The 11,334-nt window shown below is 43.0% G+C and overlaps 1 protein-coding gene across 1 annotated transcript in view; it reads left to right on the top strand.

Moving 5' to 3' along the window:
- Nucleotides 1-2,939: 2,939 nt before the first annotated feature.
- npas1 (neuronal PAS domain protein 1) overlaps nucleotides 2,940-11,334 on the top strand; it is a 49,355-nt gene continuing 40,960 nt past the window's right edge. Inside the window, exon 1 of the mRNA XM_072691011.1 lies at nucleotides 2,940-3,411. The gene's annotated coding sequence lies outside the window, so the exon portion shown is untranslated. The remainder of the gene's footprint in view (nucleotides 3,412-11,334) is intronic.

Genomic DNA, 11,334 nt, shown 5'->3' with positions numbered 1-11,334 from the left:
AACGCCATAAATGAAAATGTAAATGTCTGGTAGTTTACTAGCAGGTAGTGATGTTATCTGTTGTGTCACCCTAACCATGCAATATCCATACTGATCATATCCAGCAGCAACTCAGTCAATTTAACTTAATGATGCACTGACCAACCAAATTAGGTATTGTATTATAGCTGCAAATAACACTGGACCTGTTGAATGTGCTGCTTTAAATGTTAAATACAGTATGTGTCTCCTGTATACAGTAATGGTCAGAATGGAGATGATGTCGCTGTCCAGTGCTGAAGGCGTGTGTGTGTCAGGTGTTAAACTGTAGAGCATAGGGAAGATCTCGTAGGTAAAGATCACTGAGGTCACCTGAAGGATAATGATGTCTGCGGACATCAGTGATTCAAGGGCACCTTAGTGAGTGGAGGGGAGAATCGCCTCCCTTCTGTCTCTTTCAATCTCCTTCAGTCCAACCCGTCCTTCTTACTCATCACTCATCTCACACACCCTCCCTCCTTTGCCTCTGTCTGTCTTTTACCAATGTGACTTCATGATCCTTCATGAAAGAGTCATTAATTAATATTTCCATGATAACAATGACATGATCTTTTCCATCTCCATGTTTTCCCTTTTTTCCTTTTCTTGCACAAATTAGGAGAACCTCTATGGTTACAGTTTGCATCACATAATCTCATCACATCATCTCTACGTAATATCAAGTTTCCAACATAAAGCACAGTGCTACCGCGGTGCACTCACTGATGAGCCATAACATCATTAGCACCACCTGCCTAACATTGAGTAAACCCCCCCTTGTGCCACCACAACATATCTGACATTTGAGGCATGGACTCGTCAAGACCTCCGAAGGCATCTTGTGGCATCTGGCACAAATGCGATCCTTGCTTGACGACCAAGCAGATCCTTTAAAGCCTGTGAGTTGTGCGGTGGGGCCTCGGATGCCTATGGCTTTCGTCACAGTGGCTCAGATTCTTATGCTTACCCATTGTCCTGCTTAACACATCACCTTCAAGAACTGACTGTTCACTTGCTGTCTAATATTGTATATATACTTTTTAAATTCTATTTCTATCTCATCTGGGTTGAACCGAGCTTTATTCCCCTTTAGCCCACTCCTGGCATTAGGCATGACACCAATAGCGCTCATGTTCATCTACTACAGAGAGTCCTGTGTGTGAATTTGCACATCTGTTTTTATAAAGCCCCCCCAGCATTGAGCTGTGAGGTAGTTAAACTGTCTTCTCTGGAATGATAGTGCTCCATGCTATACTTTTGGGATGAGGTGGGTTGGCGAACATCCAACATCCTGACCTCTTAAACGCTCTTGTCACTGAATGCAATCAAATCCTCAAAGTCTTCCCTGGATAGTAGAGACAGCTACTCCAACAATCGCAGGATAAACAATGAATGAGCAGGTGTCCCAATACTTTGGTCCAATGTAGTTCTTCAAAGAACCATTAACTAAAGGTTTAAGCAACTAGAACAATCATTATTATTAACTGAATGTCAATGTTCTCCCCTCTCATTCCTTCACACACACACACACACACACACACACACACACACACACACACATAAACGTCTCACTCAGTGACAGTGGAGAAGCTGAAAAGCAAAATATCTGGATGCCTTAATTTCCTTTAACTTCCCACTCACTTTTCTCTCTTTTGATCCTACTGTCCCCCACACCCCCACCCCACCTGTGAGAAGGAGAGGAGTGTGTTCTGCTCTCCGCACAAACACCAAACACACACACACACATTGCCCTACCTTGCACTTAAACCCATTTTAGCTGGACATAATCTGAAATGGTACTTAACTGAATTTATGTTGAGCTCAGTGCATTAACTTATGCTGTTTTTTTTTTTGGGGGGGGGGGGCTAGTGTTTTTTGGGGCTTTTTCATGAGTGTGCGCGCACGATAGAGAGAGAGAACAAGAGAGAGAGAGGGAGGGAAAAAAGGGAGCAAGAAAATTTGAAACCCAGACCACGGAGTAGACGGCCTATCAGTATTCAGCTGAGAAAGTGAGTGATGGAGAGAGAGAGAGAGAGAGAGAGAGAGAGAAAGAGAGAGAGACAGAGAGGGGAAAAAAGGAGGGGGTGATGTATCAATATTCTGAGTAGTGTTTGAGGGCAAGGGGAACGAATGAGGGAGGAGAGAGAGAAAGAGAGAGAGAGAGCGAGAGCAAGCTTTTGCGAAGCTACCCAACTACCAAGTGGGATTATTTGCTTGTATGTGCAAGTGTGTGTGTGTGTGTGTGTGTGTATTTGTGTGTGTGTGTATATTCTTCGAAGGATGCTGTGTGTATGGATGCTCACTTGTTTGTGTAATGTCTGCGCGATAGCATGAAAGGCAGAGGAAAAGGTTTACGTTGTTTAGATGTGATGGAATCTTCTCTTTCTTAGGCATCCCCCTCCTCTCTCTCTCTCTCTTTCTCTCTCGCTCTTACTCTCGCTCTCTCTCGCTCTTTTACTCTGGGTGCTAATCAGCATTTGAAAGGCAGCTTTGACAGTGAGAAAGAAAGTAAGGGCCAGTGAGGAGGAGGGAGGGTAAACGAAAGTGAGCGAGAGACTGAGAGTGAGTGAGAGAGCGTGCGAGAGAGAAAGGAAGACTGAGTGAGAGTGGGAAAGAGAGAGAGAGAAAGAGAGAGAGAGGGAGGGAGGGAGGAAGGGAGGGAGAGACTGAGGCAGGGGCTGTACAAGCATGCCTTTTATATTTACTAGCAATTGAGGAGGAGAGCGCGAGAGAGACTAAGAGAGAGAGAGAGAGAGAGAGAGAGAGAGGGGGAGAGAAAGAGGGCGAAGAGACAACCAGTGTGCGTTGCTTTCCCAAGAGGAAATGAAAAGAAAAGGGCTCTGCTAAGAAAGAGAGAGACAGCGAGAGAGAGGGAAAGAGAGAGAGAGAGAGAGAGAGAGAGAGCATGAGAGAGCGAGAGAGAGAGTGCGAGAGCATACTCTGTGCATCTTCTTACTCAAGTCATATCTGAGAAGACTCTGAGCCGGATGGTAGGAAAATGTGTGTGAGGGAGAGAGAGGGAGCGAGCGGGAGAACGAAGCATTGGTCTCTCCGCTGTTACTGACGCACACACACACACACACACACACACACACACACTCTCTCTCTCACACATTCAGAGACACTCAGACACTCTCTCTCTCACACGCTCAGACTCACGGCGGACGCTCTTTTGTGTAAGCAGGATTGTTCTGCGTCCAGTCTGACCCCCGTCACCCCCCACCCCCACCCCCAAGAGTGTGTTTAGGCGTGCGTGTGTGCATGTGTCTGCGTGCGTGAGGGTCCTGGAACGCGGGGGTCTTGCTTAGGGGGTCCATCCGAGTCCAGGGGGCGTCCGAAGAAGAGGAGGAGTGTATTCTGGCACGGCTGCTCAACACTGGACATGCACATCAGGTCAGTTCACTTTTCAGCTACCGACAACTTCCTTCCTCCTGGGCACTGTTTTCCTGAGTGCTTCATGTGGACTCGTACTCACTTCTGTGGGCTTTGTGTTTGGCTCTTCTGAGTGCCTTTACTTTCTACCACCTCCAGTAAACTTCCACTTTTCTTGTGTGTTGTCACTTCTCATGACCTCCTTGTCATCTTTCTCTTAGCAAAAAGCGTAGTGTAGCACATATCTACTCATGTTAGCCTTTGATCAACGTCATTTTCTTATGTGTTGCCACTTCTCAGGACCTCCTTATACCCTTCTCTTTGAATTTTCCGCAGACAGATACAGTTTTCTTAGCAAAAGGCTGGTGTAGCACATATCTACTCATGTTATCCTTTGCTAAACTTCATTTTCTCCACTTCTCCTGACCTCCTTGTACTCTTTTATTTTCTTCTTTTAACTCACCGCAAAAAAACAACACATCCTAATCCATCAAATCCATTTTGTCTTAGTAAAACAGCAGGCTGGTGCAGCTTACATGTACTCATATCAGCCTTTGCTAAACCTCATTTTCTTGTGTGTTGCCACTTCTCCTGACCTCCTGGTACTTCTTTTAGATTTCCTCAGACAGATCCAGTCGTCTTCGCAAAATGCTGGCGTAGCACATTTCCACTCATATTAGCTTTTGCTAAACTTCATTTTCTTGTGTGTTGCCACTTCTCATTGCCTCCTTGTGCTTCTTTTCTCTTCCTTTATTAAACTCCTACCAAAAAAGAGACATTTTTAGACAGCTGAAAATGTGCCAAATCAAAAACACTGCTGTAGCATATTTATACACTCATATTAGCCTACGTTAAACACTAGTTTTACAGTGTATTTCCATTCTTGTTCTCCACCCGATATAATAAGTACTCAGTATAGTCCCATATAGTCCACATTAGCCCCTAACAAATCTTCATTACCGGGCTGCAGCTTTTCTACCTTGTTCACTTGGTTTTCTCCACAGTACGTGAATGTTTGCTCCTGTTAGCATCTAGCTGGGATAGCTATATAAAATGAACGTCTCCCTTCTTAAAAGGAGGATTTCCGTCGCTCAGTCCTTTTGTTTTTGACTTGAAAGGCTGGTTTACACAGTCACACACTCTTAAAGAAGAAGCATATGCCTTTGCACTAACTCACGATGCTGGTTTATCAGATTCTGCGTGTCACTGTTCAGCAGCATCCAGTCCTGCTTTACATTACTGTTATAGTTGTTGTGGCTATCAGAGCTATAGCATCTGTCCTCCTACAGCTGCCTCACACTGTTCCCCATGATCTATTGTACTAATGAATGCCCTGCTGATGATGCTGACATTTTGACACAGTGTGGTTGTATACGGATTTGGACTTGCTCTCGTCTCTTCTAACAGTCTGGCTGAACTCTTGGAACTGACCATGGCCAGTTTGGTTGCATTAGGTTAGGGTGAATAATGTAGACTGAAATGAAGGGTCCGGCCTTACGGTTAGTTATGGTCACCTCCTTCGGTCGCTCTGCTGTTGTGATTAGCCATGTGCCCATCAGCTCCACACTGTGGGAAAGTTTTTGGAGCACAGGGCTGGACTGTATCGGCACTTACATGAGCACACACATGCACACACACCACACACACACACATGCACGCTCTCTCTCTCTCTCTCTCTCTCTCTCTCTCTGTCGTCTCCTCTCTTTCTGGTCCTGGAAAGAGAAGAGGGGAGTGTGCTGGGCTGAAGGATCGCAGTCTGCTGCCGCTGCTGACGGCTATTCTACATTATGTCTCTCTTAATTAGTGGATTTTGTAGGATTAGCTCTTTTACGGCGACGCTTCTTTCTCTGTAAGCTCCTTACGAAGGGGGAGAGGATCTAACACCGGTTTGTTATCCGACGCTTTCGGAGCTAATAGCCTCGCTTTAACGCGAAGTGTATGGAAAAACGAGCTGTCTGTGTCGAACAAACGCAAACACTAGTCTCCACTGGTAAGAGCTGAGGAGAGTGTGAGGAGGTGCGGGTTCCAGCGAGTGGAGAAGCGAGCAGGACAGCGCGGAGCTCAGAGGGGTTTCTGCATTTCCCAACAAACTGATGCTCATTCATATTCAGTCTTTGCTGCTGTTGAAAATGACCCTAACCTTGATAATGAGAAGCCTTTTTCACTGGAGAACATAATGTACAGACACAGCAGTGATGACTCATTATTAGAAATCAACTCTGTTACTGTAGTAGTACTAATAATAATATAGAAAAATCATATAGAAAAATAATACAACAAAATACTACTACAATAATAATAATAATAATAATAATAATAATACTTAATATCTATTTCTGGGTATGCTCTGGATGCATATATATATATATATATATATATATATATATATATATATATACATATATATATATATATATGATTTTGATTTTATTATTCATGCTCAAGAACTTTTGTTCACTTTGAGCAGTTTTGTTCAGATTTCACCTTCATCCAATAGGTATTTATATGTTTACTAATTAGCCTATTGTTTGATTATTAAATTAATGTAGTTGTGAAGTAATCTGGACTGTTCGCATGTAAAAACATCCATCAGAACTGCATTCAGCCCTTACTGTAGTGCTGCTGGGGGCTGTGAAGCTATGCTGCAGATTAGCTGTAAAGTTGTGTAAAGCCATAGACTGAAGAGCTTTAGTTTAGTGTCAGGAGAAGTTAAAGAACAGAAGCCGTTCTGCAGAGATTAATGAACTCTCAGATCTCATTCATTTAGCTGTTGTTAAACTCGTTAGCTACAGTAATAACTATTACTGCTGAGCAGTGTTTTTTACCCAGGGCAGTATGCCTTCAAACATGTACCTGTTGCTCATTGTGCCTTTGGTTTTAAATCATTGTGGAATTTGGGTTTTGCACAAAACGCTTGATTTCATGTTCATATGTCTGCTTGTGACTGATTTCATTTTGTATTATGAACTGTTTACATGCTTTTTCAGTCAGCAAGGGTGTAGTACATCATGGGGGTAGATGATGTAGATGTCCAGCTCCACTGAGGGTGCTGACTGAGTGAAAGAGTGATGGAAAGCACTTTGAACGCTTCTGATGAAGAAGCCACTGTTTGCTTATAACCAGTATGTATTTTGTTGTAGTTTCTTGCTTTGCCACTTAAAAACTACAATTAATTTAGGAATGATTAAGTCTTTCCATGGATTCCACACGTCTCATTCCAGTTTCACCCATGCTTTCCCATACCGTGAGGGTGTGGTACACTGTAGTCGTCGCTGTCCTGCTCCACTGAAGGTGCAGGCCGAGTGAAAGAGTGATGGAAAGAGCTTTGGAAGTGTGTGAGCTGGAGAAAAGTGGTAAAAAGCCCAATACCCACCACCAACAGCTACACAGATAGAGTTCTGAAAAGCAGACAGGCTGATGTATGTATATGAAGATGTTTGCTAGAGTTTTGTTATGACCACATACACACACACACACACACACACACACACACACACATACATACAGATTGAGTGAGAGAGCAATAGGACTGTTTAAAGTGCAACACAGACACACACATACACACAGTTGCAGACAGGCCTGGTGACAGACAGTGTCAGCGGTGTGTCAGGAAGAGGCTGTTGGTGTCACACTCGGTTGACCTGATCTGTGGTCAGCCTGTCCACTGTAGCCCCGCTGTGGCCCCTTACATAACCCCTCCTGCCACTCACACACCGCTCTGCAGGGACACACACAGATATTTATATATCACATATACACGCTTTTACTTCTCTACACACACACCAACCTACAGAGCCTTTTACAAACAGAACTCTCAACCTGAAAATGGGCTAAACTGGGCAGAGCACAAAGCAGTGACTAAAGTCCGTCGGACTCACAGCACTCTTAAGGCAATTGTACTATGAGTATTTATATGTACATATAAAATAACTCATAAATGTCTTTAAAAATCACATCAAAAGTTGTACTTCTCATTTTCTCCCCAATTTGCATTGCTAATTACCCAACCCATACATATCCTCCCCCTATCACATGCAATGCTCCCGACACTGGGAAGGCGAAAATTGTCACAAGCCAGCCAGCCAGCACCTCTTTTTCCGAACTGCCGCCGGGTGCACCAGGTAACCAACGTGTTCGGAGGAAAACGCTGTGTACCTGGCTTTTATGCATCGGACAGCACTGCACTGGGTGATGTGGGGAGAAAGTTCCATTTACCAGCATGGCCAGTTGTGCTCTCTTGAGCTCCGGCCGGATTCAAACCAGCGATCCTCGGGTCAGAGTGGCAGCGCCTTAGGCTGCTGGACCAGTCAGAGGTCCCAGTTTTGGAAATTCCTTATAATACAGCATGCAATGTCAGTGTAATAGCAACTACATGTTCATATAAAATAACCCACAAATGTCTTTGGAAAGTAAGATATCTCAGAGTGACAGGGATTATAGACTTTATAATTTTATTATATAATTAAATTAATGTATATAAAAAATCTATTAAAACCACCTGCCTAATCTGTGTAGATCCTCCTCATGCCTTCATAACAGTTCTGACCCATTGAAGCGTAAACTCCACAAGACCTCTGAAGGTGTCCTGTGGTATCGGTCAACATGACATTCCTTTAAGACAAAGCAGCTCAGATTATTAATGTTTTTCCATTCTTCCATATTTCCGGCTTTTAAGACTTTTTACCACTTGATTATGGCCGTTCAGTATGTATATACATATATATATATATATATATATATATATATATATATATATATATATATATATAGAGAGAGAGAGAGAGAGAGAGAGAGATATGCAGCCTAAATATCTTTGGAGACTGTAGTAATGATGTAATTATATAGAAGCTAACCATTAATATTAAAATGGTGCTTTCTAGGCACAGTACAGTGCACAGTGTACAGTATAGGTGTAGTAATACTGTGGTCTGAAATCCGCACACCTACACACATTGGCCTGGTTTGGTTGGACAAGGAGGGGGTTGCTGGACTGCACTTTGACATTAGCTGCATGCTAATGTGTGGCTATTTGACCCCATGTGTTGGAATAAAACCTCTGACTAGTGCCCTGCCTGAGGGGGGAACTACTGTGCATATGTGTATGTGTGTGTAAAACATCAGCAGCAGACCTGCAGACCTCTCCCTCTGTTCCTTTACCACTCACTGTTTCCACTAAGGCTGCTTTAATGAAGCTTCTGAATGTGACGTTTATAGTCTGACATGCTGGTGAATTAACAGGTCTATAATTCAATGCATGTACAATTTAAAACATGTTTTTAATCTGATTCAAAGAGCTTCAGTCGAGCAGTGAGGAGTTCTATGATAATTAAATAGAAGTAGAATGGGATTGTGTAAAATCTCCAGTAAGTGTAATGTGTAATTGTTTAGGTGTCCCAAAACTTTTGTCCATACGATGTTTATACATACATATATATTTGTTGCTGCCTGACGATTGTTCTTTATATTGTGTTAAAAGACAGCACCAATAGAAATGCTTCAAATTTTACATACGTTCACATAACAACTCCTCTTTTTGTCTTTCTCTCTCACATTCCCTGTCTCTCAAAGCCACACTCACACACACACACACACACACACACACCTATACACACACACACATATACACATTTCTTTTTCTACCTTGTGAAGATAAGGACCATGTTTACAATCACATACATAAGTTTTACCCCCCAAGTCGTGTGCGTGTGTGTGTGTGGGGGGGGGGGCATAAATTGTAAGGCAATGCAATATTTAATATGTTGTGTTCAGATCCTTACATTTGCCTGTTTGTCTTGCTTTTAACACATTACCTTCAAGAACTGACTGTTCACTTCCTGCCTTTGCTTTTACCTCCATGCTTTGATAGACGCGACTGTGGATTTTTCACTTCACATGTCAGTGGTGATTGGTGTAAATATGTACACCATATGCACAGTATTAGGACACACCTCTTAATCACTGAATACAGGTGTTTCATTTAGTCTCATTGCCACATGTGTTTTTTTTTACGCTTTTACACAAATTAATAAAAGAATAGGTGTCTCTAAATCACTAAATTCCAGCATGGTGCTGTAATAGGAGCCATTGCTGCAGTTGGTTAAATTTCTTCCCTCTTAGATATTCCACCATCAACTGTGAGTGGTATTATTGAAAAGTGGAAATGTTTAGGAACCACAGCAACTCCACGTAAAGTTACAGAGTGGGGTCTCTGAGCATGTTGAGCTCGGAGCATAGATGTCTCCAACGCTCTGCTGTTAGAGCAGCAAAGGGGTGGCCAACTCTATATTAATGTTTTCTCTGGGTTTAGAATAGGATTTTGCAAAAGCTCCTGTAGGTGTAATGTGTAGGTGTCCAAATACTTTTGTCCACATTATGTATGTACATACATACATGTTTGTCGCTGTCTGTCGGTTGTTCTTTACATTGTGTCAAAAGACAGGACCTATTAGCAATGCTCGATGTCTTCTTTTTACATTGAAGTTTTCCTCCTCCTGAAGTTGCCAGCAGTGATGTTCATTTCTATATAAGCTATAACTACCTATAAGCAATAAGCAATGTCTAAGCCTGGCCCTAAACCTAAACCTTTTGTAAGTGGAAGGAAATGCTGTGCCCTTTTAGCGTGGAGGGGAATGAAACTGGTAGTTTTTGTAACAAGCGTTTTATTTTGTCAGCACTGTTTTGCTTCTCCTGACAAGGTTAGTTACCCCTGCTTTCACAGTTTTTCCACCACATGCCTGAAAATGTGCGAAAACAAACGCACATACACCCACGCTCACACACACCCACAGACACACGCCCACTCACACTCACACTTGGCAATAACACTGTTCCAGTTACAGATGCTTTTCTCCTTGTCCAAAGCAGCAGAGTATCGGAAAGGGCCAAGATCACGGGCTCTAAGTGCTGATTGGTCCGGCTTGCTGTCTGTCGCTTCGGTCTTTTCATATCTGTGTCTGGTCAGGGGCGGGGCAGGGTCATTCTGATCTAATCAAACTGTGTATTGATTCCATTAGATAATTAATGGGGCAGCAGGAAGCAGAGGCGCGAGTTGAAGCCCAGGAGGGCTGAGGGGAACCTTGGAGAGGAAAGTGATGAGGAACTGCCAAGGACGAGAGAGGAAAACCACAGAAAGCTTCATTCTGTCAGATGAGAGGACAGTCCACTTTAGAGAAAGAGAGAGATTGAGGGAGAGATGGGCAGGGCTGATGAGCAGTTGGAGAAAATGAGACTACTTCTGACTTCTAGATGTTGCGATGACTTCTGATGAGGAGAGTGATTAGTATTCAAGGATCAAAACGCTATTGACATAAAACCGCATGCATTATATATATACACCGTATATCCTGTGTATCTTAATGTTGCTGAGATATTAACATTGCAAACCTAGCCAGTGCTCAACATTTCAAAAGCAAATGCTTGCTGATACACTATGCTGTAAAGGAATGGAGCTTCTTCATCTTTAACGAATTCCCTCCAAACTTTCTAAAAAGGCTTTGAAGACCCTGCAAAGTTAACATGTACTTAAGAGAATCAGTCTCAAGTCAATATAGTTTGGCCCTCATTTTTTTACACTTGTTCACTCCCAAATGGGTTTCTGTCCTCTGCTGTCACTGTAAAGGGCAGCAGACCTTTTAAATGCTTCAGCGCTGAACGTGGTTACTCATGACGGAGCTCATCGGTGAGCTAACACAAAGCTTTGTTTTATTCCTTGTGGTCAGTCTGAAAGTGGGATGGCCAGCTGAAGGTCAAGGTCAAGGAAAAAGGCAAATGTTTTCACAGTTGACCAGAAATCCAACGGTCATCATACTACTGCGCTTGACATTTAAAGCAGAATGGCAGTGTAACGTCTGGCGTGTAAATATGGGATGTAGAACAGTGGGATATTTGTGTGAGTGTGTGTGTGTGTGCGTGTGTGTGTGTGTGTGTGTGCGTGTGTGTGTGTGG

Source organism: Salminus brasiliensis, chromosome 11, assembly GCF_030463535.1.
Source record: "Salminus brasiliensis chromosome 11, fSalBra1.hap2, whole genome shotgun sequence".
NCBI lineage: Eukaryota > Metazoa > Chordata > Actinopteri > Characiformes > Bryconidae > Salminus > Salminus brasiliensis.
This window is presented reverse-complemented; position numbering and strand designations above follow the sequence as displayed.